We start from the raw sequence: 25,697 nt of genomic DNA on the forward strand, positions 1-25,697 counted from the left end.
GCTACAAGTCTGAGGCATTATATAAGGGTTTCAGAACCAGGATTGAGAGCTAGGTTGTGAGCTGGCAAACTCCCTCTGTGTCTACCTGACAGACTTACTGAGGGTATGTCCCATATAGCCCAGTGTAATGTCGGTGGGTGTTTGGTACACGTATGTCGGCATGTCTGAGGCTGAGTGCTCTTCCCACAAAGTTGGCACCGCCGACTCCTGATGGTACTTGGTACAAGTGTGTCAACATGTCGGTAGATGACTGTTTTTCCCAAGAGAAAACTATATGGGGGACACAGACGTGTGTGGGTGGCCCTGTCGGCACCACCAATATCTGACTGGGCAAAAATTTGCATGATTGATAATGTGATGCATAAGGGCTATACATGTATGTATGTATGTATGTATGTATGTATGTGTGTGTGTGTATATATATATATATATATATATAGAGAGAGAGAGAGAGAGAGAGAGAGGTTGCATAAATCTGTGTCCCAGACACAGACGTAAAAATATCTCTGGATGTCATGTTCATAGCTATATTTCCCGCAGACCCCTCTGGGTCGCAAAAATTTTATTTTGCGCAGCTACTACTCCCTGATATCGACACGGATACTGTTTCCCTATGTCGACCATAATGTTTCCTGATTAGTTCCGCTAAAAAAAAAAAGAGCATTCAGTACATGAGTAGTGCACATTAAAGACGTCACTGAGGCTGTTCCTGACAAAAGTGTCTATGTGTGGATAAGTGTGTATATATATATATATATATTTATATATATATATATATATTTATTAATGAAAGCTGAGGTTTCGTGCCTCCTCATGTGCTGAGAACTCTATGTGAAAAAGTCTGGGTCAGCCCTGACAAGGTGGTTTCAAACCCTCATGTTTATTTCTTTTTTCAGCCGCGGACAGAATAAAGTGGGATTCGCCCCCTGTTCTGCACGGGGCTCTGTCACAAATCCAGCGGATTGTATGCAGGAAGCTACGTTATATTCTAGTTATGTGTCCACGACTACGTTAGTTAGTCCTGCCATTACATGTGCATGGGGGAGTAGTAGTATTCAAATATGGTCGGGTACCTTGTCATCCGATGTAGATACCCTGGGAAGAGATGGGATACTCCTTATGTTGGGTCATATCAGGGACACTGCAGCATACTTTCATGTGACTGCAAGGGATATAGGACTCTTGGGTTCACGGGCCAATTCCATGGCGGTCTCAGCTAGGAGGGCGTTGTGGATTCACCAATGCAATGCTGATGCAGACTCCAAGAAGAAGGGGAGTCTCTTCCCTATGAAGGTGAAGCCTGGTTGGTGACGGCCTAGTTAATTTGATCTCGACAGCTGCCGCAGGTAAGTCCGCCTTCTTGCCCTATGTTCCCTCACTACGGATGATGACACATCATTGTCGGATGCAGTCATTTCGGCCCAATAGATACAGATTCCTCTTTCTTTGCAGGTAGAGGAAGGAGAAAAAGGAAGAGGTCCGCAACCTCTTCAAGATCACAGGAAAAGAGATCATTCTCTGTTTTCTGCCACATCTACCGCATGATGCTGGGACTCTCTTGCGGGAGCCCACACTGGTGGGGCCACGTCTAAAACTCTTCAGTCAGTCCTGGAACGGATCTGGACCCGGGAGTTTTTAAGAGTAGTGTCTCAAAGGTACATACTGGAGTTTCCAGACGTTTCCCCTCACCAGTTTTTAAATTTACCGATTCTCCTCCGGACGGGGAGGTAGTATGTGACGCAATACAAAAGTTGTATCAGGATCAGGTCATTGGCCTGGTTTCCCCTGTCACAACAGGGAGAAGGCTTTAATTCAAGCCTCTTCGTGGTCCCGAAGCCAGGCGGCTCGGTCAGACCAATCCTAAATCTGAAATCCTTCAATTTCTACTTAAAGAAATTCAAATCCAAGATGGAATCTCTCAGGGCAGTGATTTCCAATCTGCAAAAAAAAAAAAAGTATTTTTTTTTCATGGTCTCAGTAGCCATAGTGGAGGCCTAATTAAATTTTTCTCCTCATTAGGCTTACCTGAGGTTTGCAATTCAGGGTTGTCATTACCAATTTCAGACGTTGCCGTTTGGGCTGTCCACGGCTCCAAGGATTTTCACCAGGGTGATGGTAGTAATGATGGTTCTCTGTCGCTAGTAAGGAATTACAATTTTCCCGTACTGGGACGGTCTCCTGATAACGGCGAGGTCAAGGAACCAGTTGGTGCAAAAACATTGCACTCTCCCTGACAGTTCTTCAACAAATTCCGAGACCAGCAAGAGTGTCAATTCATCAATACATTCGGTTGCTGGAAAAGATGGTTTCGGCCTATGAGGCCACTCAGTTTGGCAGGTTCCATGCCAGGGTGTTCCAGTGGGGCCTGTTGGATAAGTGGTCCGGTTCCCACCTACACATACACCGGAGGATAATCCTGTCTTCCAAGACCAGAATCTCACTCCTGTGGTGGTTGCGCAGTTCTCACTTCTTAGAGGGGTGCAGGTTCGAGATCCAGAACTGGATCCTAGCGACCACGGATGCAAGCCTCCGAGGTGGGGGAGCAGTGACACAGGGGGGAAAACTTCCAAGGAAGATGGTCAAGTTTGGAAACGTCACCACATAAACGGTTTAGAGTTAAGGGCCGTTTACAACGGCTTTCTACAGACGAAATGCAGAACAGCAATGGCAGAAACCTCAAGGATTTTCCGCTGGGCAGAAAAACATACAAGCTCTCTGTTGGCGATGTTCGTTCCAAGAGTGGACAACTGAGAAGCAGACTTCTTCAGCAGACACGGTCTCCATCCAGAGGAGGGGAGACCTCCTCCAAGTAGTCCTCGAAAAGGTGACATGTCGTTGGGATTTCCCCAAGTAGGAATGATGACATCTCGTCTCAACAAGAAGCTTCAGAGTTCCAGGTAAAGGGACCCTAAAACAGGAACAGCGAATGCACTGGTGACACCGTGGGTGTTTCAGTCGGTATATGTATTCCCTACATTTTCTCTCGTTCCGAAAGTTCTGGGATCATAAAAGGGAATTCGAGCGAGCCTCATGGTCCCAGACTGGCCAAGAAGAGCTTGGTATCCAGATCTCAGGAATTACTCATAGGAGATCCCTGGCTTTTTGCCTTTGCGCGAGGACCTGGTGTGAATCCAAGGAGGCTCCTATGACAGAGTTTTCAGCTTGGACGTTTTCTCCATTTTCTACAAGCAGGTGTGGATGCGGGCCTGAACTTGGGCTCAGTTAAAATCGGCCTTAGCGGGTTTCTTTTGGAATAAATTGGACTCCCTTCTAGAAGTTCAGACTGTCGTAAAGGCCGTGTTGCACATCCAACCTCCATTTGTGCCCAGTGGCACCATGGTTCTTAATGGGGTGTTGCAGTTCTTTCAGTCACATTGGTTTGAACCTTTAAGTAAGGAGGAGTGAAGTTCCTCACTTGGAAAGTGATCGTCAGGTTGGCCTTGGCATACGCAAGGCAAGTGTCTGAGTTAGCGACCTGGTCTCACAGGAGACCTTATTTAATCTTCCATGCAGATAGAGCAGAGTTGGAAACTCGTCAACAAAATCTACCGAAGGTCGTTTTCTTCTTTCCACATGTACCAACCTATGGTGGTGCCTGTGACTATCGACACCTTCGCTGGGTCGAAGTCTATACATGTGGTCAGAGTTTTGGAAATTTATGTTGCCAAGATGGCTCAGTTTAGGAACACAGGCTCTGTTTGTCCTGTTTGCTTTCAACTAGATTGGGTGTCCTGCTTCCAAGCAGACCGTTGCGCGCTGGATCTGTGGTACAATTCAGCATGCTCATCTCACAGCAGGATTGCCGTTACCGAAATAGGTGAAGGCCCATTCTATTAGAAAGGTGGGCTCATCCGGGGCGGTTGACCGGGAAGTCTCGGCTTTGCAACTTTGCCGAGCAGCCTTTTAGCAAACAATTTGGCTAAGTAATACAGTTTAATACCTTGGCCGAGGTTGACCTCATGTTTGGTCAGTCGGTACTGCAGAGTCGTCCGCACTCTCCTGCCCATTCTAGAGCTTTGGTATAACCCCATGGTTCTTGATGTGACCCCAGCATCCTCTAGGATATATGAGAAAATAGGATTTTAATACCTACCGGTAAATCCTTTTCTCTTAGTCCGTAGAGCATGCTGGGCGCCCGTCCCAGTGCGTACTATATCTGTAGTGATTATTTGTGGTTACACACATGTTGTGTTACGTTTCTTGTCAGCCAGGTGCTGCAATTGTTCATGCCGTTGGCTTGTATTCTGTGGAATGCCACATTATGCGGCATACTTGAGGTGTGAGTTGGTAAGATGCTCACCGTGGTTTAACAATAAATCCTTTCCTCAAAATGTCCGTCTCCCTGGGCACAGTTCCTATAACTGGAGTCTGGAGGAGGGGCATAGAGGGAGGAGCCAGTTCACACCCATTCAAAGTCTTAAAGTGCCCATGTCTCCTGCGGATCCCATCTATACCGCATGGTTCTTGATGTGACCCCAGCATCCTCTACGGACTAAGAGAAAAGGATTTACCAGTAGGTATTAAAATCCTATTATTTCGATTATTAGAATTTAAATATTCACAAAAAGAGTCCAAGGATAAACTATCACCATCCCATATAAACAGGACGTCCTCTATGTATCTAGTCCAGAGCATTAGGCTGGCAGCCCATTGGTGGTCTAACCAGATTACTTATACACTGCTCAAAAAAATTAAGGGAACACTAAAATAACACATCCTAGATCTGAATGAATGAAATACTCTTATTAAATACTTCGTTCTTTACATAGTTGAATGTGCTGACAACAAAATCACACAAAATTAATCAATGGAAATCAAATTTATTAACCCATGGATGTCTGGATTTGGAGTCACACTCAAAATTAAAGTGGAAAAACACACTACAGGCTGATCCAACTTTGATGTAATGTCCTTAAAACAACTCAAAATGAGGCTCAGTAGTGTGTGTGTGTGGCCTCCACGTGCCTGTATGACCTCCCTACAACCGACACAAGTGGCTCAGGTTGTGCAACTCATCCAGGATGGCACATCAATGCGAGCTGTGGCAAGAAGGTTTGCTGTGTCTGTCAGCGTAGTGTCCAGAGCATGGAGGCGCTACCAGGAGACAGGCCAGTACATCAGGAGACGTGGAGGAGGCCGTAGGAGGGCAACCACCCAGCAGCAGGACTGCTACCTCCACCTTTGTGCAAGGAGGAACAGGAGGAGTACTATCAGAGCCCTGCAAAATGACCTCCAGCAAGCCACAACTGCATGTGTCTACTCAAACAATCAGAAACAGACTCCATGAGGGGGGTATGAGGGCCCGACGTCCACAGGTGGGGGTTGTGCTTATAGCCCAACACCGTGCAGGATGTTTGGCATTTGCCAGAGAACATCAAGATTGGCAAATTCGCCACTGGCGCCCTGTGCTCTTCACAGATGAAAGCAGGTTCTCACTGAGCACATGTGACAGACATGACAGAGTCTGGAGACACCAAGGAGAACGTTCTGCTGCCTGCAACATCCTCCAGCATGACCGGTTTGGCAGTGGGTCAGTAATGGTGTGGGGTGGCATTTCTTTGGGGGCCTGGACAGCCCTCCATGGGCTCGCCAGAAGTAGCCTGACTGCCATTAGGTACCGAGATGAGATCCTCAGACCCCTTGTGAGACCATATGCTGGTGCGGTTGGCCCTGGGTTCCTCCTAATGCAAGACAATGCTAGACCTCATGTGGCTGGAGTGTGTCAGCAGTTCCTGCAAGACGAAGGCATTGATGCTATGGACTGGCCCGCCCGTTCCCCAGACCTGAATCCAATTGAGCACATCTGGGACATCATGTCTCGCTCCATGCACCAACATGACTGCACCACAGACTGTCCAGGAGTTGGCAGGTGCTTTAGTCCAGGTATGGGAGGAGATCCCTCAGGAGACCATCCGCCACTTCATCAGGAGCATGCCCAGATGTTGTAGGGAGGTCATACAGGCACGTGGAGGCCACACACACTACTGAGCCTCATTTTGAGTTGTTTTAAGGACATTACATCAAAGTTGGATCAGCCTGTAGTGTGTTTTTTCCACTTTAATTTTGAGTGTGACTCCAAATCCAGACCTCCATGGGTTAATAAATTTGATTTCCATTGATCATTTTTGTGTGATTTTGTTGTCAGTACATTCAACTATGTAAAGAACAAAGTATTTAATAAGAATATTTCATTCATTCAGATCTAGGATGTGTTATTTTAGTGTTCTCTTAATTTTTTTGAGCAGTGTATATTAGCTTAAAACCCTGTCTCCTAATGGGTTAAACCTAGAATTCGAGATCAAATAGTTCATCTAATTCTGTTTTCCTATATTAGATGAGATGTGCATCACTAACTGCCTTTTTTTTTGTTCTTTCTATCTCTCTTGTTTTCTATACTATTGCTCTTAATCATTGAGTTGCTATGGATATAAAAATCACTCTGTAAGAGTATCAGAAAGTAGACACGAATTGAAAGACATCTTCTATAAATGTCAGCCTTCTACCATCAGAATACAACATACCAACATGGAATAAATGAGTTAATATGTCTGTGTACAAAAGTCTTCTTAGAAAGCTATATGTAAATGAGACCTCACAATTGGATAATTTCAATTAGATCCACTTTATTCGATTTATGTAATTGAAAATCTAAAACTTCCTAAATAGCTTTCGCTTTCGCCATCATTCTTTGTTTTATCCGTTTTCTGCTCCAGGGTTACCGCCCGAACAGAATATCTAAAGCATAGTTATACTATGATTGTAGTAAAATTTTAATTATCCTGTCCAGATAGTGAAGTCTCAGTGAATAACCATGTAATTGTCAGATATTTCATTCATTGTTCTGTAGTGTGCCGCTATTGGTTAAAATCCCGGTCACATGATCGGGACTGCTAGCATAGTGGATTTAGCCTCCCTGTTCTGTTATGTTGTTAAATATAGATGGGTTTGAGTAAGTTCATACACCTGACCATATTATTATTATCTTCTTCTATCGGGTTTATTACCCTATTGATGTGAGGACTTTTCAATGTGAGCATCATAAACATATTATCCCCGCATTAGGATTTTATCTTACATACAAGCTAATTTAGTGGTTTAGATCCTGCTTTATTGGTTAGTATAGTCCTTGTGTGCGCTCCACTATTGGGCAATTACTGATCACGTGACTAAAGACCATCTATGGTATATATAGACTTTCTTTTGGTGCTTATGTCATATAGCAATTTTGTTTTTATGTATACACTTTATGTACTATATTATGATATTTGTTTTTTATGGAATATGTTTGAGTTTTAATTCTAGAGAGAAAAAAAGAAGGGGAGTATGCTTTGCGCTTGAAACAATATATCAAAAATTAGATGTGCAGTCGGACAAAGAAGATAGACTCAGTACAACTTCAAAATGATAATAAAAAAACACTTTTATGGTATCAATTAAAGCAGAGTATGCCACATATAGAATGAATTAAAATAATGACAGTTTTACAATTTGTTAGATAAACTAAACTGAAAATAAAAATAAACATAAGAATAAAAATAAAACAGTTAAATGATTATATTCAAATGGTGATAATAAAAAAATCACAACACTGGCGTCCCAGTGTATTATTTTGGGTTTGTAATTCCCGCAGGGATAATTAACAGTCTCACAGTCTCAGATATTAATATATTAATATAGTTCTTTAAAGGAAAGGTGCAATCTGTAATTAATGCTCCCGTGCTGGTTCCTGCGTTAGTGTAGAAACAGGGTCCTCATTAGATGAAATACACGAGGAGTAATAATGTGTGCTTTATTTCCTGTTATAATTACAGCTGGTAGTTGCCGTCTTTCCCGGTAAGGTTTTGTTAATTATAAATATAGCAGCAATGTTCAATTTAGATGGATTTAGCCGCCGTGAACAAACTACTGGGAACAGGTGTTAGGCCCCACAGCGGGGGTCACACAGAACTCACCCGACCAGTGTTTATACAGCCGTGCGGCAATGATGAATCCAGCGTGCGGCAAAAAGCTGTGACCGAAGCTGTCACGGTTATGCTGAGCTGCGGACTGGGTCCTTTCGGCGGGTATCACCAAGTGAGAAGTGTATCGAGAGTGGGCGTCAACGCGTTTCGTCTCCTAGCAACGGAGACTTCCTCAAGACGGATACTTCCCCTCTCCATGATCACAAATATATACCTGTCTGATTGCTTTCATGGCAATCAGTTGTGGTTAATTGATACTTAAAATTATTATAAACGATTAAACACAAAATAAGAAACATACTGGAGGTATAAATGTAATAAAATTCATATACAAGTAATATTCTAAGATACTAACCATATGTACTGAGTCAATCTTGTATAGTTTACTAAAATGTAGACTTAATGATTTAATTAGGATCAATTTGGACTTCAATTGTCAAAGTCCATCTGGGTTTTTGTATCACTTAGTATCTGTATGCTTTGTAGCTTCTGATAGTAAACCCACGGATCATGTGTAGATGTTTGTTTTATATTGATATAGTACTTAATGAATAAATTGTGAATAGAGCTACAATAGCCAGTATTTTATTTTAAAAGACCAGACAAAAAAGATGAAAGAATAATGAAAAACTAATAAATAAAAAATAAATATATAAATGTATAGTTTACTAAAATGTAGACTTAATGATTTAATTAGGATCAATTTGGACTTCAATTGTCAAAGTCCATCTGGGTTTTTGTATCACATAGTATCTGCATGCTTTGTAGCTTCTAATAGTAAACCCACGGATCATGTGTAGATGTTTGTTTTATATTGATATAGTACTTAATGAATAAATTGTAAATAGAGCTACAATAGCCAGTATTTTATTTTAAAAGACCAGACAAAAAAGATTAAAGAATAATGAAAAACTAATAGATAAAAAATAATAAAGAGATGATAAAAACCAATGAGGATTTTTTATGCAAAAAGAACATTTATGCTTGGATAATTTGTTGTCTTTGAGGGATCTTATAAATTGTTCACAGAAAACGCATATAAAGAAAAAATTACAGCCAATAATAGTAATGAAATATGATAATAAAGTAAAATAAAAAATGAAAAATGAAAAAATGAGATGATGAAGGATGAAAAAATACTTTTTAAGCTTTGAAATTAAAAGTGAAAAATATTCTTTGCTGCTCAGGAAAATATCTATGCTAAAAAAATATATATTAAACGGGACAGACTAATCTAAAAAATTCCGCATATAGCTATAGAAAGTCTGACCTATTTTTATATATATGAGCAAAGATAAGAATTTTTGGACTATTACAGATGAAGGGTTACCTATAAATTTAATCCAGACATGAATAATCTAAAGCTTCATTAAGACCATTTGGATAAAGGGAATCCAATTTAAAAATCCATGATGTTTCCCCCAAACAGAGTTTTCGGAACCTATCACCTCCTCTTTTTGTGCTTGTAAACTGTTCAAGCCCTATAATAGAGAGGGATGATGGATCACCATTGTGTTCTCTTGAGAAGTGGCGGGACACGCTGTGAGTTTGAAGTTTTTTAATAATGTTAAGCCTATGTTCTCTAAATCTTGATTTAATTGATCTGGTAGTTCTTCCCACATACTGAAGAGAACATGCGCATTGTAATAAATATACGCAATATTCTGAGTCACAATTAATAAATTGTTTAATCTGAAAAGTCGTACCATTAGATTGAGAGGTTACACAAGATTCTTTATTCCTCATATATTTACATGTTAGACACACTTTTTTATTACATCGGAAGTTACCTAGCGGTTTCTTTGGTAACCAATTAGAATCTGTATCTATATCTATTGGTCTAAGAAAACTAGGGGCCAGCATTTCTTTTAAATTGGTGTTTCTTTTGAAAATAATTAGTGGTTTATCCGATAGGCTTTTATTTAGGATTGGATCTTGTTTAACTATCTCAAAATTATTTTGTATTATCTTTTTTATAATATTAGATTTATTATTAAATTTAGAAATAAATTTAACAGAATCTCCTATCGAAAAATTATTCAATTTGTTTTGAGATTTCATTATTTTTTCTTTATTGGAGTTTTTTGACCTATCTGATAGATCAATATTGACCTTCAGAAGTGAATTTGCAAAGACCTGTGAATCCTCTAGGAGATGAGGAGGATAGCCTCTTTCTCCAAACTGTTTCAGAAGAACTTTGACTTGAGAGAGAAATGCTAAGTCCTCAGAACAATTACGTCTGAGTCTAGTAATTTATTAATTGTGACTCAGAATATTGCGTATATTTATTACAATGCGCATGTTCTCTTCAGTATGTGGGAAGAACTACCAGATCAATTAAATCAAGATTTAGAGAACATAGGCTTAACATTATTAAAAAACTTCAAACTCACAGCGTGTCCCGCCACTTCTCAAGAGAACACAATGGTGATCCATCATCCCTCTCTATTATAGGGCTTGAACAGTTTACAAGCACAAAAAGAGGAGGTGATAGGTTCCGAAAACTCTGTTTGGGGGAAACATCATGGATTTTTAAATTGGATTCCCTTTATCCAAATGGTCTTAATGAAGCTTTAGATTATTCATGTCTGGATTAAATTTATAGGTAACCCTTCATCTGTAATAGTCCAAAAATTCTTATCTTTGCTCATATATATAAAAATAGGTCAGACTTTCTATAGCTATATGCGGAATTTATTAGATTAGTCTGTCCCGTTTAATATATATTTTTTTAGCATAGATATTTTCCTGAGCAGCAAAGAATATTTTTCACTTTTAATTTCAAAGCTTAAAAAGTATTTTTTCATCCTTCATCATCTCATTTTTTCATTTTTCATTTTTTATTTTACTTTATTATCATATTTCATTACTATTATTGGCTGTAATTTTTTCTTTATATGCGTTTTCTGTGAACAATTTATAAGATCCCTCAAAGACAACAAATTATCCAAGCATAAATGTTCTTTTTGCATAAAAAATCCTCATTGGTTTTTATCATCTCTTTATTATTTTTTATCTATTAGTTTTTCATTATTCTTTAATCTTTTTTGTCTGGTCTTTTAAAATAAAATACTGGCTATTGTAGCTCTATTTACAATTTATTCATTAAGTACTATATCAATATAAAACAAACATCTACACATGATCCGTGGGTTTACTATTAGAAGCTACAAAGCATGCAGATACTATGTGATACAAAAACCCAGATGGACTTTGACAATTGAAGTCCAAATTGATCCTAATTAAATCATTAAGTCTACATTTTAGTAAACTATACATTTATATATTTATTTTTTATTTATTAGTTTTTCATTATTCTTTCATCTTTTTTGTCTGGTCTTTTAAAATAAAATACTGGCTATTGTAGCTCTATTCACAATTTATTCATTAAGTACTATATCAATATAAAACAAACATCTACACATGATCCGTGGGTTTACTATCAGAAGCTACAAAGCATACAGATACTAAGTGATACAAAAACCCAGATGGACTTTGACAATTGAAGTCCAAATTGATCCTAATTAAATCATTAAGTCTACATTTTAGTAAACTATACAAGATTGACTCAGTACATATGGTTAGTATCTTAGAATATTACTTGTATATGAATTTTATTACATTTATACCTCCAGTATGTTTCTTATTTTGTGTTTAATCGTTTATAATAATTTTAAGTATCAATTAACCACAACTGATTGCCATGAAAGCAATCAGACAGGTATATATTTGTGATCATGGAGAGGGGAAGTATCCGTCTTGAGGAAGTCTCCGTTGCTAGGAGACGAAACGCGTTGACGCCCACTCTCGATCCACTTCTCACTTGGTGATACCCGCCGAAAGGACCCAGTCCGCAGCTCAGCATAACCGTGACAGCTTCGGTCACAGCTTTTTGCCGCACGCTGGATTCATCATTGCCGCACGGCTGTATAAACACTGGTCGGGTGAGTTCTGTGTGACCCCCGCTGTGGGGCCTAACACCTGTTCCCAGTAGTTTGTTCACGGCGGCTAAATCCATCTAAATTGAACATTTCTGCTATATTTATAATTAACAAAACCTTACCGGGAAAGACGGCAACTACCAGCTGTAATTATAACAGGAAATAAAGCACACATTATTACTCCTCGTGTATTTCATCTAATGAGGACCCTGTTTCTACACTAACGCAGGAACCAGCACGGGAGCATTAATTACAGATTGCACCTTTCCTTTAAAGAACTATATTAATATATTAATATCTGAGACTGTGAGACTGTTAATTATCCCTGCGGGAATTACAAACCCAAAATAATACACTGGGACGCCAGTGTTGTGATTTTTTTATTATCACCATTTGAATATAATCATTTAACTGTTTTATTTTTATTCTTATGTTTATTTTTATTTTCAGTTTAGTTTATCTAACAAATTGTAAAACTGTCATTATTTTAATTCATTCTATATGTGGCATACTCTGCTTTAATTGATACCATAAAAGTGTTTTTTTATTATCATTTTGAAGTTGTACTGAGTCTATCTTCTTTGTCCGACTGCACATCTAATTTTTGATATATTGTTTCAAGCGCAAAGCATACTCCCCTTCTTTTTTTCTCTCTAGATTTTAACGTTGCAACCTGGCAAGTTGTTTATGCTTAGCTGCTGAAACATCTCAAATATATAACTATTTATACTATTACAGCGCCGGGTTATCACAAACGGTCTCCGTTTTGTGATCTCTTTCTTTTCTTGAGTTTTAATTCTGCAGTATAAATTTATATCTTGTATGAATCATCTGTTATATATTTCTGTGAGATTGGACATTATCGAGGATTGGTCAAGGATACCATGTGACCGAATTTTTCTCAGGATAAACCTGCAGAACCTGCACAGCATTTCTTGACAAAGGGGAGAGAATCCTTGAAACGCGTTGAAGTTATCCATACTATGACGAACACCCACCATTTGCGGGACGTTTTGCTGCAATTTTCATGTCTTTTTTGTAGTCTGTGAATAAACCAGTGTATGTTTTTATGCACATCGGTTTGGCTGCCTTCTGTCCACAACGCATGGGGATTTGAAAGTTACCTTTCAGTGCATTTGAGACTGAATTTAAATGTGTCATTCCTTGGGTTCATTGCCTGTGATAAGATTGATTTTATTCACAATGGTCCAAAGATACCTTTATGGGAACGCGAGGTTGAACTTACATGTAAGTGTCTTTTCAACCACGTGGGTGTCAAAGTCAAAAAATATTGCAGTACACACATCATGTACAAACAACACACAGATGGCCTCCGCGCGTGTACTTGTTCTGCTGTGCGTGCACATATTCGCAATTTGCGTATGGTCGCTCCCACGGTCGTGCGCATCAGCGCGTGGTATTGGTATTTACGGTAGAGTTTGTGAACGCATGGAGAGCTATCAAAACACATTACATATTTAATCCAAATAGTGCACAATGTACACATAGCCCCCTGCACCACACCAGAAAGTAACAACAGTTTAAATGATTCCAGAACAAAGGGATTCACCTTTACAGGATAAGAGGGGACAGATTAAGGTTATAAGGTGGTGTTTAGTATCCAGCTGTAGGGTATTTCAAGGGTAACATTCCGGTGTTGGTCTGCGGAAGATCGCATGTTCCTGCGGATAGTTATGTGCAGAAGCAGAATATAGATATAAACTGTATTTACTGTATATTATGTATGCGACGTTAATCCAGAATCCACCCACAAGAGCAGTTGGGAAAGACATCGCCTACCTTTTCAAATCGACCAATGACCTCTCCTGTACTGTAAAAGTGCATCCCTGTGTCCAATGGACAAAGGGATTACAGTATCCATTGTATTGCTTTTGGAAGAATTGTATAAATAAAGCCTGCTGCAGCCTGGCCTGGCACAAGACTCACAACATTATCTATTAGATGACAGAGGACCGAACCGGGAAGCGCATGCGAATATACTCACGTATGTACATTGACTGTAGCCATTTACTCTGTTATATTGTAGTGTATTATTTGTATTGTAAACCCCCTTTCAGCAATAATCCACTGTGGTGTCGGAACCCAGCGGTAAAATCACAATTGGTGTTGTGTCCTCATTGACCTGCTAAGGTTTAAAGTGTTTTATCATTGCATTACATTACTGCTAAGGTTTAAAGTGTTTTATCATTGCATTACATTACTGCTAAGGTTTAAAGTGTTTTATCATTGCATTGCATTACTGTAAAAGGTTAAAGTGTATCTCTGGGTGTGTACTCTGTACCCCCAGCGCGGCGTTTGTACGCAAAGTCCGTACAGTGATACGGAACTCCGTACGCAAACCGTGTATAAAGTACGTAGCGTGTGTACTAAGGTTAGCGGCCGCAGCGGCTCCATGGTAAAGTGTATTCTAAGTGTGTGTAAGGTATATCTTTCATTCCTGTAAGATAATCAACATTATCAACTGGGGGCTCTCCGGTCTGCCACATTCTTACTGCCTAACAGGTCACAGCAGACTTAATCTATCAGCCTAAAGGTGGACTGAAAGTATCCTACTTATCCTTTTCTTGGTCGGTGGATGCACTGAAAACCCTACTTAATTGCTGATTAGATGGTGTCTGCTCTGTATGGTTTGTAGAGTTGCTGGTAGAACTCGTAAGGTAAACAGGAAAAAAGCTATTTAAAATCTGTGAAAGTTTTTTTTGGCACCAAAACAGTACACAGCACCCATACTCTTTGCATACTCTCTCACATTGTTGCCATAACATTCAAATTGCTAGAATCATTTAAACTTATGTGAAAACCGGAGATATTTGGTGCTATATAGTTAAAAATAAAATAAATATTTAAGGAAGTAAGTGTAAGACACACACGCAGCCTGGCCTAGTTGTAAAGGTTTATACAGAAGAAACTGTGTGTTATGTTAAGTGAGCGATTATAGTTAATATTGCTCACATTGATAGAATTGTGTGATTTGTGCTATTGCGGACGTACGGTTTTGTACACGTGTCTCGGACAAAGTACAAGACTGCGTACGCAGCGTAAGAGACACGCACGATCGCGTGTTTACGCAAATTGCGTAAGAAGTACGCTCGCTAAGTACAAATTACACAATAGTTTGTTTAGTTTAAAGGTGGGACAGTAGCCACGCTACAATAGCACCAAACTACCCGGTTTCTAAAGAAATATAGTATAAAAACAAAATTTAGTATAAATAATTTTTTTTTTAAATTGCCTCTGGGGGTAAAGCTGCCAACTTGAATGAAACCTAATTTTCTGTACAGAAAAGAAAAATAAAGTGTATTTGAGTGAGCGAATGCAGGACTGAGTGTATACTAAACCCAATAACTAGGTGTCTAGGTGGTCGAAGCTAGGTGGTCTAGGTGGACACACTGGGTTAGTAGAGGCCCGGTGGCATAAGGTTCGCAACCCTGCGTTATTAACTAGGTGGTCTTGGTGGACTGAGTCGTATCCCATACAACGCTAGGTGGTCTACAGCAATCCTAGGGCATATAGATAGCTAGTATCTATAGGCTGTGCTATTGCATCACATGTCCGTTTGTTCTGCACAGAGCAACGTGATATTATTGTGTCATATGCACTGTGGAAGAGCATACGCAGACATGATTGTATAGACAAAGGGGTTTTTCTTTGATAACTTCGGGAAATCTCCCTGGTGGGCTTCACTGGAAAGGGTGAAGGATAGTTATCTAATTTCTCTGTTTTTCACCCTACAAACAATTCCAGTTGAAAGATACCGGAAAATAAATTTTCACTGCCTCTCTCAGGAAAATATTCCAAACAGAACTTCCACCGAAATAAATTACGGTGTTGTAAGGTCTGATAGGAGCCCTAAGTTGGGTACATTGCCTTCGCTATCAACAGTGTATGGTAGTACTGGCCAGCGTAGGCGCGAGCGAGTGGAAGGCGCTCAGGTATACTTCCACCGTCTACTTATATTGAGTATTTTGGTGTTTGTGGGAATTTTTTTTAAAGATATTGGAAGAGACCCACAAATATGGGAGCCAGTTGCTCAAGTAAGAGACGTTTAGACAGGGTTCAGGCAGAATTGTGGCTAAAAGGCTCAGCAAGGTTTATCATGTGTGAAAAATATGGTACACACAGAAGTTTTATGCAATGAGTGGGTATGTATGACTAACCATGATAGGGTACCATTCCCTAGAGTGGGCAGCTTTGAACCAGAGGTATTACAGAACTTAAGGTTGAGGATTTGTCTGATAAAATCCAAGAAACGAAGGATTAAACATACAGATTGTTTAAATTTGTGGCAACAGGAGGGGGATATGCAAAGAGAATTAGCTCGCGCAGCAGGTTCCAAACCTAGTGGGAAAACAATGGCGACCGCACCACCACCATATATTGTTGAGGAGAAAGCGGCTATAGGCAATGATACATTGGTACAGAATAGGAGTGTAATTGCAAAATGTACTAACGCTAACCCTTGCCAGTTGTACCCTGTTTTAAATTTTCCCCAGGACTGCAAACAAGAAGATGAGCCCAGCACGATATCGGCACTCTCTCTAGCAGTCACCATACAAGGCACTCAGGTGGGCACGGCCCAACCAACAAGAGCAGTAGTAAGGCCCCCTAGTGGAGGGATAAGTGAGGTTGTGTCCACAGGTAAGTACGGTACCATACATTATGCAGAGACAAAAGCACCTCACATTGTAGAGTCAAATCAAAATGATGTAATTGAATTAAATCCTGTCAGGGTGATCGCAGTCCCCAATGGGAAGACTGACGCTCAGGGAGTAACCCCTGTCAGGAACATTGCCATGCATTGTCCCTGGTCCTGGACAGAATTAAGGTCAATTATGTCAGAATTTCCCGATCCCAGAAAAGATCTAGTCGCATGCCAGAGGTTCATTAAAGAGTTAGGTAATGCTACCGAATCCACAAACAAAGATTGGCGAACAGTGCTACGGTTATGTTTACCCTCCAATATTGACCCCGCGAAATTTATAACTGATTGCAACTTAGACGCAGAAGTACCTCCCACTGATGAGTGCACTCAGGAGAAGTTACGACAAATCAATCTGCAATTAGGAATATATTTCCCTACTGTTGTCAAATGGAATAAAATCTTTTCCATAAGACAAAAGGAAGGTGAAACGGCATCCGAATATTTCCATCGAGCACTGCAGGAAATGGCTAGATACACTGGGATCGAGGACATTAGAGGACATTAGAGACAATGTACATCACAGGGAGGTAGCTGTTTCAGTATTAATGGACGGGTTGAAGGAGGCACTCAGAACAAGGGTACAGACCTCTCTACCAAACTGGAGACTGTGGCTGCATTGAGAGAGTCCGCTGTCGAGCATGATAGGAACATCATTAAACACAGGGAGTCACAGGGGGAAAAACTGATGATGGTAAGTATACAGGCCCTTACGGCAAAACCCCATCAACCGAAAACCCGAACCCCTGTTGTTTGGGACAGACCTAGTACATGTTTTATTTGTAGGAAGGAAGGGCATTTTGCCAAAGACTGTAAGAGTAGTAGAGCGCATAGCCAAGATAGACCCCTAGACAGAGAATACGAACCACACTACTACTCACATAATTGGGATCAGGGATCACATAGGAGAAGTTACGAGCCACATGCAGGGGAAACAAGGAGGTACCCACCAAGGAGAGATGGGCAGACCTCTGGAAATTCTCAGCTTCCTCCCCCACATATCGTAGCTGCCAATACGCTGCGGGAGGGTCTCACCACACAATAGGGGTTGGGCCACACCTGTAGTCTGCAGCCAGTGAAGTTGATTGCTAGCCTTGGTAGTGAACCTGAGGTTACGGTTGATGTAGCTCGTGTACCATTACCTTTTCTTGTAGATACAGGGACGGCCAGGTCAGTGTTAAATTCGACTGTAGGTATAAAAACCACGGGTAACACAATTGCGGCAATGGGAGTAACAGGAAAAGTGCAACACTACCCTTTGAGTAGACCTGCAGAGATTACGATAGGGCCCTTGCAAACCAAGCATTCTTTTTTGCTGGCTGCAGCGGCTCCGACTAACCTGCTTGGAAGAGATTTATTGTGTAAAATGCGGTGTGTCATATACTGTACTCCTGAGGGTGTCTTCTTGGATATACCTGAGAATCACGTTCAGGAAGTGCAAGATATATTAGACACCCCTCAAAGGCTAATGTCGCATTCTGCTGTTATAGACAAGTGTCCAGCAAAGGTAGAGGAAATGATCTCACAAATACCAGGTTCCCTTTGGACCAAAGATGGACAAGACACTGGATTGATGGCGAATGTAGCTCCAGTAGTAGTGCAAGTAAAAGACGGTAGGATAGCTCCAAAAATCCCCCAGTATCCTCTGAAGCCAGAGGTAGAATTAGGAGTGTACCCCGTCATAGAGCGGTTGCTACAACAGGACGTCCAGCACGGCCAATAGTCCCATCTTCCCTGTGAAAGAGTGGGGGGAAGGGTTACAGGCTAGTGCAGGATCTAAGGGGGATAAACAAGATAGTTGAGAGCCAATTCCCCGTAGTGCCCAATCCAGCTGTCATCCTCATGCAAATTCCCCCTACTGCGAAATTTTTTACTGTTATAGACCTCTGTTCTGCTTTCTTTTCTGTCCCTCTGCACCCTGACAGCCAATACCTCTTTGCATTTACATACAGGGGAGTACAGTACACCTGGACTCGTCTCCCACAAGGTTTCATTGACAGCCCGAGTATTTTCTCCCAGGCCTTGCCTGACTGTTTACAATCCTTTCAACCTGAGAGTGGATCAGTACTAATACAGTATGTCGATGACTTATTGTTGTGTTCTGACTCACTCGAATCGTCCTTGAAAGACACGAAACAGCTTATGTTTCATCTTTCTGATACGGGACACAAGGTTTCAAAGGATAAGTTGCAGTTATGCCAGATATTTGGGACATTGCTTGACACAAGGACTGAGACACCGCTGATAGAATACAGGCGATTCGCGACATGACTCTGCCACAAACCCAGCAACAGATTCGCACTTTCCTAGGAATGTGTGGGTACTGCCGCAACTGGATCCCAGGGTTTTCCATACTAGCCTTACTTTTACAAGATATGGTCTCATCAAACAAACCAGATCGGATTTCGCACACAGAGGAGTCCGAACTGGCATTTGAGAGACTCAAACAGTGCCTATCGCAGGCACCAGCACTAGGTATGCCAGATTATGGGAAACCCTTTGAACTGTACGGTACGGAAAGTGCTGGGTGTGCGGCAGGTGTTTTAACCCAGAAACATGGTGATGCCAGCAGGCCGGTAGCCTACTACAGCGCTCAGCTAGACACCGTAGCACGATCTCTCCCCCACATGCTTGCGAAGTGTTGCAGCGATAGCATTGCTAGTGAGTAAAAGCGAAGACGTAGTGTTAGGACACAACCTGACCATCCATACACCTCATGCTGTATCAGCCTTACTGAACTCTGCCCAAACCAGACATGTCTCATCCGCGAGGTTTACAAGGTGGGAATTAGCACTAATGGCCCCTGTAAACATCACCATAAAGAGATGCAGCGCGCTAAATCCTGCATCTTATCTGCCAAGTGTGCCTGGACAGGCACAAAGGGTGGAGGATGAGAATGATGGTGAAGGAGGATTTAGTGCAGACACTGATACGCATGATTGTATGGAATACCTGAATCAGACTTTCACTGTGAGACCTGACATTAGTGACAACCCACTGGAAGGCGTAGATTTTACCTTTTACACTGACGGTAGTTGCCACAGACAGACAGACTCGAGAGACCTGTGCACTGGATACGCAGTTGTAGACGACAGAGGTATCATAGAAGCTGAACCCCTGGGCCCACCGCACTCAGCACAAGTTGCTGAGCTGGTCGCCCTAACCAGAGTGTGTGAATTGGCCAAGGGTAAGTGAGCTAATATATACACAGATTCTAGGTATGCCTTTGGAGTGGTGCATGATTTCGGGGCCCTATGGCACCTCAGAAATTTCATGACGGCAGCTGGCACACCTGTAGCGCATGCATCCCACATAAAAAGGCTTCTAACAGCGATACAAGAACCAGACAGAGTGGCTGTTATCAAGTGCAAAGCACACACTTACAACCAAGACCCAATTTCACTTGGTAACAGCCGGGCAGACGAAGCTGCTAAATCAGCAGCCAGCACCCCCATACAAACAAACATCACATCACTGATGACATTCAACACAATCAACACACAAAAATTAATTGAAATGCAAAATTTGTGTTCTCCACAGGAAAAGGCGGTCTGGAGGTCAAAGGGGTATGGCCAAGAGTCCTCAGGAATCTGGACAGGTGGACACGGTAAGCCAGTGGCCCCCAGAGCTTAGCTGAGGCGGCACACGGTCTGCCTCATCTGGGTAAAGAGGGTATGTGTAAGCTGGTGAGAGCCTACTGGTGTGCGCCAGGATTCTCTTCTCATGCAGGTAAGAGAGCAATGACATGTCTTACTTGCTTGAGGAAGAATTTTGGAAAGTCAATACCAACAGAACCATCCCATATCCCTCCGACAGACTGACCTTTTCAGGTAATACAAATCGACTTCATACAGTTACCACCCTGTAGGAATTTAAAATATGTGTTAGTCTGTATTGATGTATTTTCCAATTGTGTAGAAGCATTCCCCGCTGCCACAAATACTGCGGTGTTCACTGCAAAGAAAATTGTGCAGGAATTTGTGTGTAGATATGGTATCCCTAGAATAATTGAAAGTGATAGGGGTACCCATTTAACAGATGAAGTCTTTCAGGTTATGTGCAAACTGATGGGAATTAATAGCAAGCTGCATACTCCGTACCGACCACAGACGAGTGCGAAGGTGGAGAGAATGAACAGCACTATTAAGAACAAGCTGAGCAAAGTAATGGCTGAAACTGGATTGTTGTGGCCAGAAGCTTTGCCACTAGCATTGTACAGCATCAGAACCACTCCCAGGTCTCCCCTTAACCTATCACCCTTTGAGATTCTTTTTGGCCGACAACCCCATGTAATGATAGACCCCCAGGATGATTTGAAATGCAATAACGAAGTGACTGTGAAATATTTGGTTAGGATGAGCCAGCAGCTGAGAAATCAAAATAGAAATCTAAAGCTGGTGATTCCTGACCTACTGAACAGTAATTAAATCTAAAGCTGGTGATTCCTGACCTACTGAACAGTAATTGTCATTACATTGAACCTGGGGATTATGTAATGATTAGAAATTTTCTACACTCAGGTTGCCTCATTGACAGGTGGGAAGGACCGTACCAAGTCTTGCTAACCAGAACGACAGCATTAAAGGTTGCCGAAAGAGAGACTTGGGTCCACTCGTCCCACTGTAAGAAGGTCGCTGACCCGGAGAGAACCCGTGACAAAGAGCAGAGTGTAGAGAACATCGTAACACTGGAGTGTCTGTTCCGGGATGGTTGAGAGGCAGGACTGTTGAGACGGCACCTGAGCGCAGAGAACAACAAGACCAGAGGCGGTTGTCGCACCAGTTTTTTTTTCTTTTTTTCTCCATCTCCCCCTACCCTCCTTCTCTTCTTCTCTTTCTCCCCTCTTCTTGTCTCCCTTCTCTTCCCTTAACAAGATGGATCTACCCCAAGAGACTGCGTTTCGGGTTTTCCTGTTAATCCTGTTGACTAGGACAGTCTGTTTTTGGTGAGGATCCCAGAGGTCGAGCAAGGATCTGGAATGGGTTCTGATGGCGAGGATGGATTTGTATAATCTCAAGAGCAACACATTACTCGAGCAAAGGCGAGTATCAGAAAGCACTCTGGTAGTCAAGGAGCTCGGAGGCACTGTGAAGGGTTATTGTCTGAAGAAAATTGCATTTGTAGGAATTGTGAGAACATAGTCGAGGATGGGTGCATCCAGAGATGTCAGTCCAGCCTTAATATCGACATGGACCGTCATCCGTTGAGTGATTACCAGTCACTAGTGGGTAAGATCTTAAACCAGACAGAATGCTGGGTGTGCTCACAAGTACCTCTAGGTCAGAGCAAGTCAGGATTAGTACCATACCCAATAGATGAGGTACTCGAATTACGGGGTGGGTGACCGGTGGACAAGAAATTCAATATTTCTAGGCCCCCTAGTTTGAAGCTCCACCAGTATCATGTAGATAGATCCTTATTATGTTTCAATATTTCCAATTACCGAAAACCGGGAAATTGGGAAGTGACGTGGAATAACCAGACACAGAGCTGATAAGATACCCATAGACTCTGAACTTGTACGCCAAATAGCCAACAGTGGAAGGTATTTTCAGTATAGGTATACTCGAGGAAGCAAGACCATGTGGGTTGGAAAAGTATCACCAGGGTACTGTGCTCATATCATCCAGTCCGATACTTGTACTGAGCAGATGGGAGAACTAGGGATTGGGTTTTTCACTTGGAAAGTTTGTAATATGGTAATGTCATATTCTGTCCCCTATGTTCTCCCCGATGATGCCTATTTCATATGTGGGAGGAAGGCGTACAAGTGGCTTGCCCCGAGCTCAGAGGGATTGTGTTATATTGGAAGAGTACTGCCAGGGGTCATGACCATAACCCATGATAAAATGAAAGATGTTCACCGCAGTGCTCAGGCTCCTTATACTCATACTCACTATGAACACATCGTCAAGAGACACCTCATAGATAGGACAGAGCACACAGCCTCTGATTTGATCCACGAATCCACCGGGATTCAATTCCTTCTCACATTAGACATCACCCGTACTGCCAGAGGAATTATAAATTATAGGTATATCCACGCTCTAGAGTACTTGATAGATAATATCACTGAGATGTATGACGACACCTTCAGGTATACGGGAAGGGAGTTACAAGCTTACAAGAAGGAACTGATTCAGCACAGGATGGTCCTAAATTATATCACAGCCGTGACGGGTGGGTACTGTGTTACTCTGGCAACTCAATATGGTGTAAAGTGCTGTACATATATCACGAATAGCACTGACGACTCCACGGAGCTTATCTATCAAAAGATGGACGATATCTTGCAGTTGAAGTGGGAGTTCCAGAGGAGACACAACCTTACCCTGACGGCTGTGGGTAATGAGCTGACCGGCAGGGTCTCATGGTGGAACCCACGGAATTGGTTCTCAGGATTAGGAGAGTGGGCTCAAAATGTTATTATGAGTGTAGGGAAGTTTCTCCTTTGAATCCTGGGAGTCGTCATAATTATTGGCTTGATATTTAGGTGTGTTCGAATTCTGACGCGGCGCAAGCACGGCACAAATTTGATGAGTCTAAGGAGCGAGGGCATTGTTATAGCAGCAGATTTAATTTACGACCCATCCATAGAGACAGTATTATGATAAGGATTGCAAATGAATTCCATGGCCTGTTTCTTTCACCCATTTTTCTTTTGTCTCCCCCTCTGCCCAGATACACCCATCCGGAAAAAGACATCAGCCCTACCCAAGAATGTTTATGTAAATGTTTATGTGAATGTATTTTAGATATGTGTCTTATTTTCATCTCTACAAACTTCAGTTAATGACACACATAGTCGACAGGTGATATCCACATATACTAGCACTCGCATATGTTCCCTCTCCATGTATCATTAATTAAATGTGCACCCCATTTGTTGGAACAAGAAGCCGAAAAGAGCTCGGTAGTGTTTGTCGGCCCACTTACAGACCCTTAATATGGTATAAGAAGAATTTATTGTATACTTCGCAATACCTCGAAGCTTATTTAGAACATATACGGCACGATGATACATGCCCCTCAGACATGGATTCATACATACATGCTTTTTACTATCCCACTAGGTCATACATTTCCTACCTACCACTCTCACCCCGACCATCCAAATCTTCTGTAGATATTGTGTAGATATTTTTCTGTTTAGTGATTAGATAGTGGCAGTTATTGGTGACTGCCAAAGGGTGGACTGTCAATGTCGAAAAATATTGCAGTACACACATCACATACAAACAACACACAGATGGCCTCCGCGCGTGTACTTGTTCTGTGCGTGCACGTATTTGCAATTTGCATATGGTCGCTCCCGCGCGCATCAGCGCGTGGTATGGGTATTTACGGTAGAGTTTGTGAACGCATGGAGAGCTATCAAAACACAATACATATTTAATCCAAATAGTGCACGATGTACACATAGTCCCCTGCACCACACCAGAAAGAAACAACAGTTTAAATGATTCCAGAACAAAGGGATTCACCTTTACAGGATAAGAGGGGACAGATTAAGGTTATATGGTGGTGTTTGGTATCCAGCTGTAGGGTATTTCAAGGGTAACATTCCGGTGTTGGTCTGCGGAAGATCGCATGTTCCTGCGGATAGTTATGTGCAGAAGCAGAATATAGATATAAACTGTATTTACTGTATATTATGTATGCGGCGGGAATCCAGAGGAGACCACCCACAAGAGCAGTTGGGAAAGACATCGCCTACCTTTTCAAATCGACCAATGACCTCTCCTGTACTGAAAAAGTGCATTCCTGTGTCCAATGGACAAAGGGATTACAGTATCCATTGTATTGCTTTTGGAAGACTTGTATAAATAACGCCTGCTGCAGCCTGGCCTGGCACAAGACTCACAACGTTATCTATTAGATGACGGAGGACCGGACCGGGAAGTGCACGCAAATATACTCACGTATGTACATTGACTGTAGCCATTTACTCTGTTATATTGTAGTGTATTATTTGTATTGTAAACCCCCTTTCAGCAATAATCCACTGTGGTGTCGGAACCCAGCGGTAAAATCACAATTGGTGTCGTGTCCTCGTTGCCCTGCTAAGGTTTAAAGTGTTTTATCATTGCATTACATTACTGCTAAGGTTTAAAGTGTTTTATCATTGCATTACATTACTGCTAAGGTTTAAAGTGTTTTATCATTGCATTACATTACTGCTAAGGTTTAAAGTGTTTTATCATTGCATTGCATTACTGTAAAGGGTTAAAGTGTATCTCTGGGTGTGCGTGCGCTGTGTGTACTTTGTACCCCCAGCGCGGCATTTGCACGCAAAGTCCGTACAGTGATACGGGACTCCGTACGCAAACAGTGTATAAAGTACGTAGCGTGTGTACTAAGGTTAGCGGCCGCTGCGGCTCCATGGTAAAGTGTATTCTAAGTATGTGTAAGGTATAGCTTTCATTCCTGTAAGATAATCAACATTATCATGGGGAACACCTGTGTACTGATCTGGAAGAAGCCTCAGGCATTAGAGTGTATTTGCTCCACCTTTTAGAGTTTTAAAGTTTTAATACTTTAGGCAGCGCCTGTTTTTTTATCATTTTTCTGTTTGAAGATGTATTTTTTGGAGGAAAAAATGCAAAAAAAGACACACTGCTACAAAGTCCCGCCACGTCATGGCGCGACTTAAAGGGCTGAATAGAGTGACTGCAGCAAGGATGTAAGATGACACATCTGTATTGTGTCCCCCTGTTTATTCACTACCAGTCTTAGCTTAAAGGTGAAAGAGTCTAATTCAGTTACAGTAGACCTGTTAAGTTAATGAGGGTGAAAAAGGGTGGTAGACTTGGGCTTTATTTCCTCAGGCTATTCAATTTCAGCCCCTTTATCATCCACACCGCTTTTTAACACCCATTAACGTTAACTCACAGAGTCTGTGAAAAGTTCATGGTTTTGTGCATCAAGAGGGCTGCGGCACCTGTTAACCCCCTAGTTATTTGGGATTTTTTTTCTGCGTCTGTTCAGACGGGTAAAAAAAATCCCTGATAAGTGCTGCCGGAGGGCTCACTTCGGGGCTAATTGAATAGCCCCGGGGAATCAATTAGTCTGCGG

The 25,697-nt window shown here is 41.6% G+C and overlaps 1 protein-coding gene across 1 annotated transcript in view; it reads left to right on the top strand.

Annotated features, from left to right (window-relative positions):
• The window catches only part of SAR1B (secretion associated Ras related GTPase 1B), a 347,786-nt gene that overhangs the window by 321,189 nt on the left and 900 nt on the right, over positions 1-25,697 (top strand). The gene's annotated exons all lie outside the window — the stretch shown is intronic.

This window comes from Pseudophryne corroboree, chromosome 6 (assembly GCF_028390025.1).
Source record: "Pseudophryne corroboree isolate aPseCor3 chromosome 6, aPseCor3.hap2, whole genome shotgun sequence".
In the NCBI taxonomy this organism is placed as follows: Eukaryota; Metazoa; Chordata; class Amphibia; order Anura; family Myobatrachidae; genus Pseudophryne; species Pseudophryne corroboree.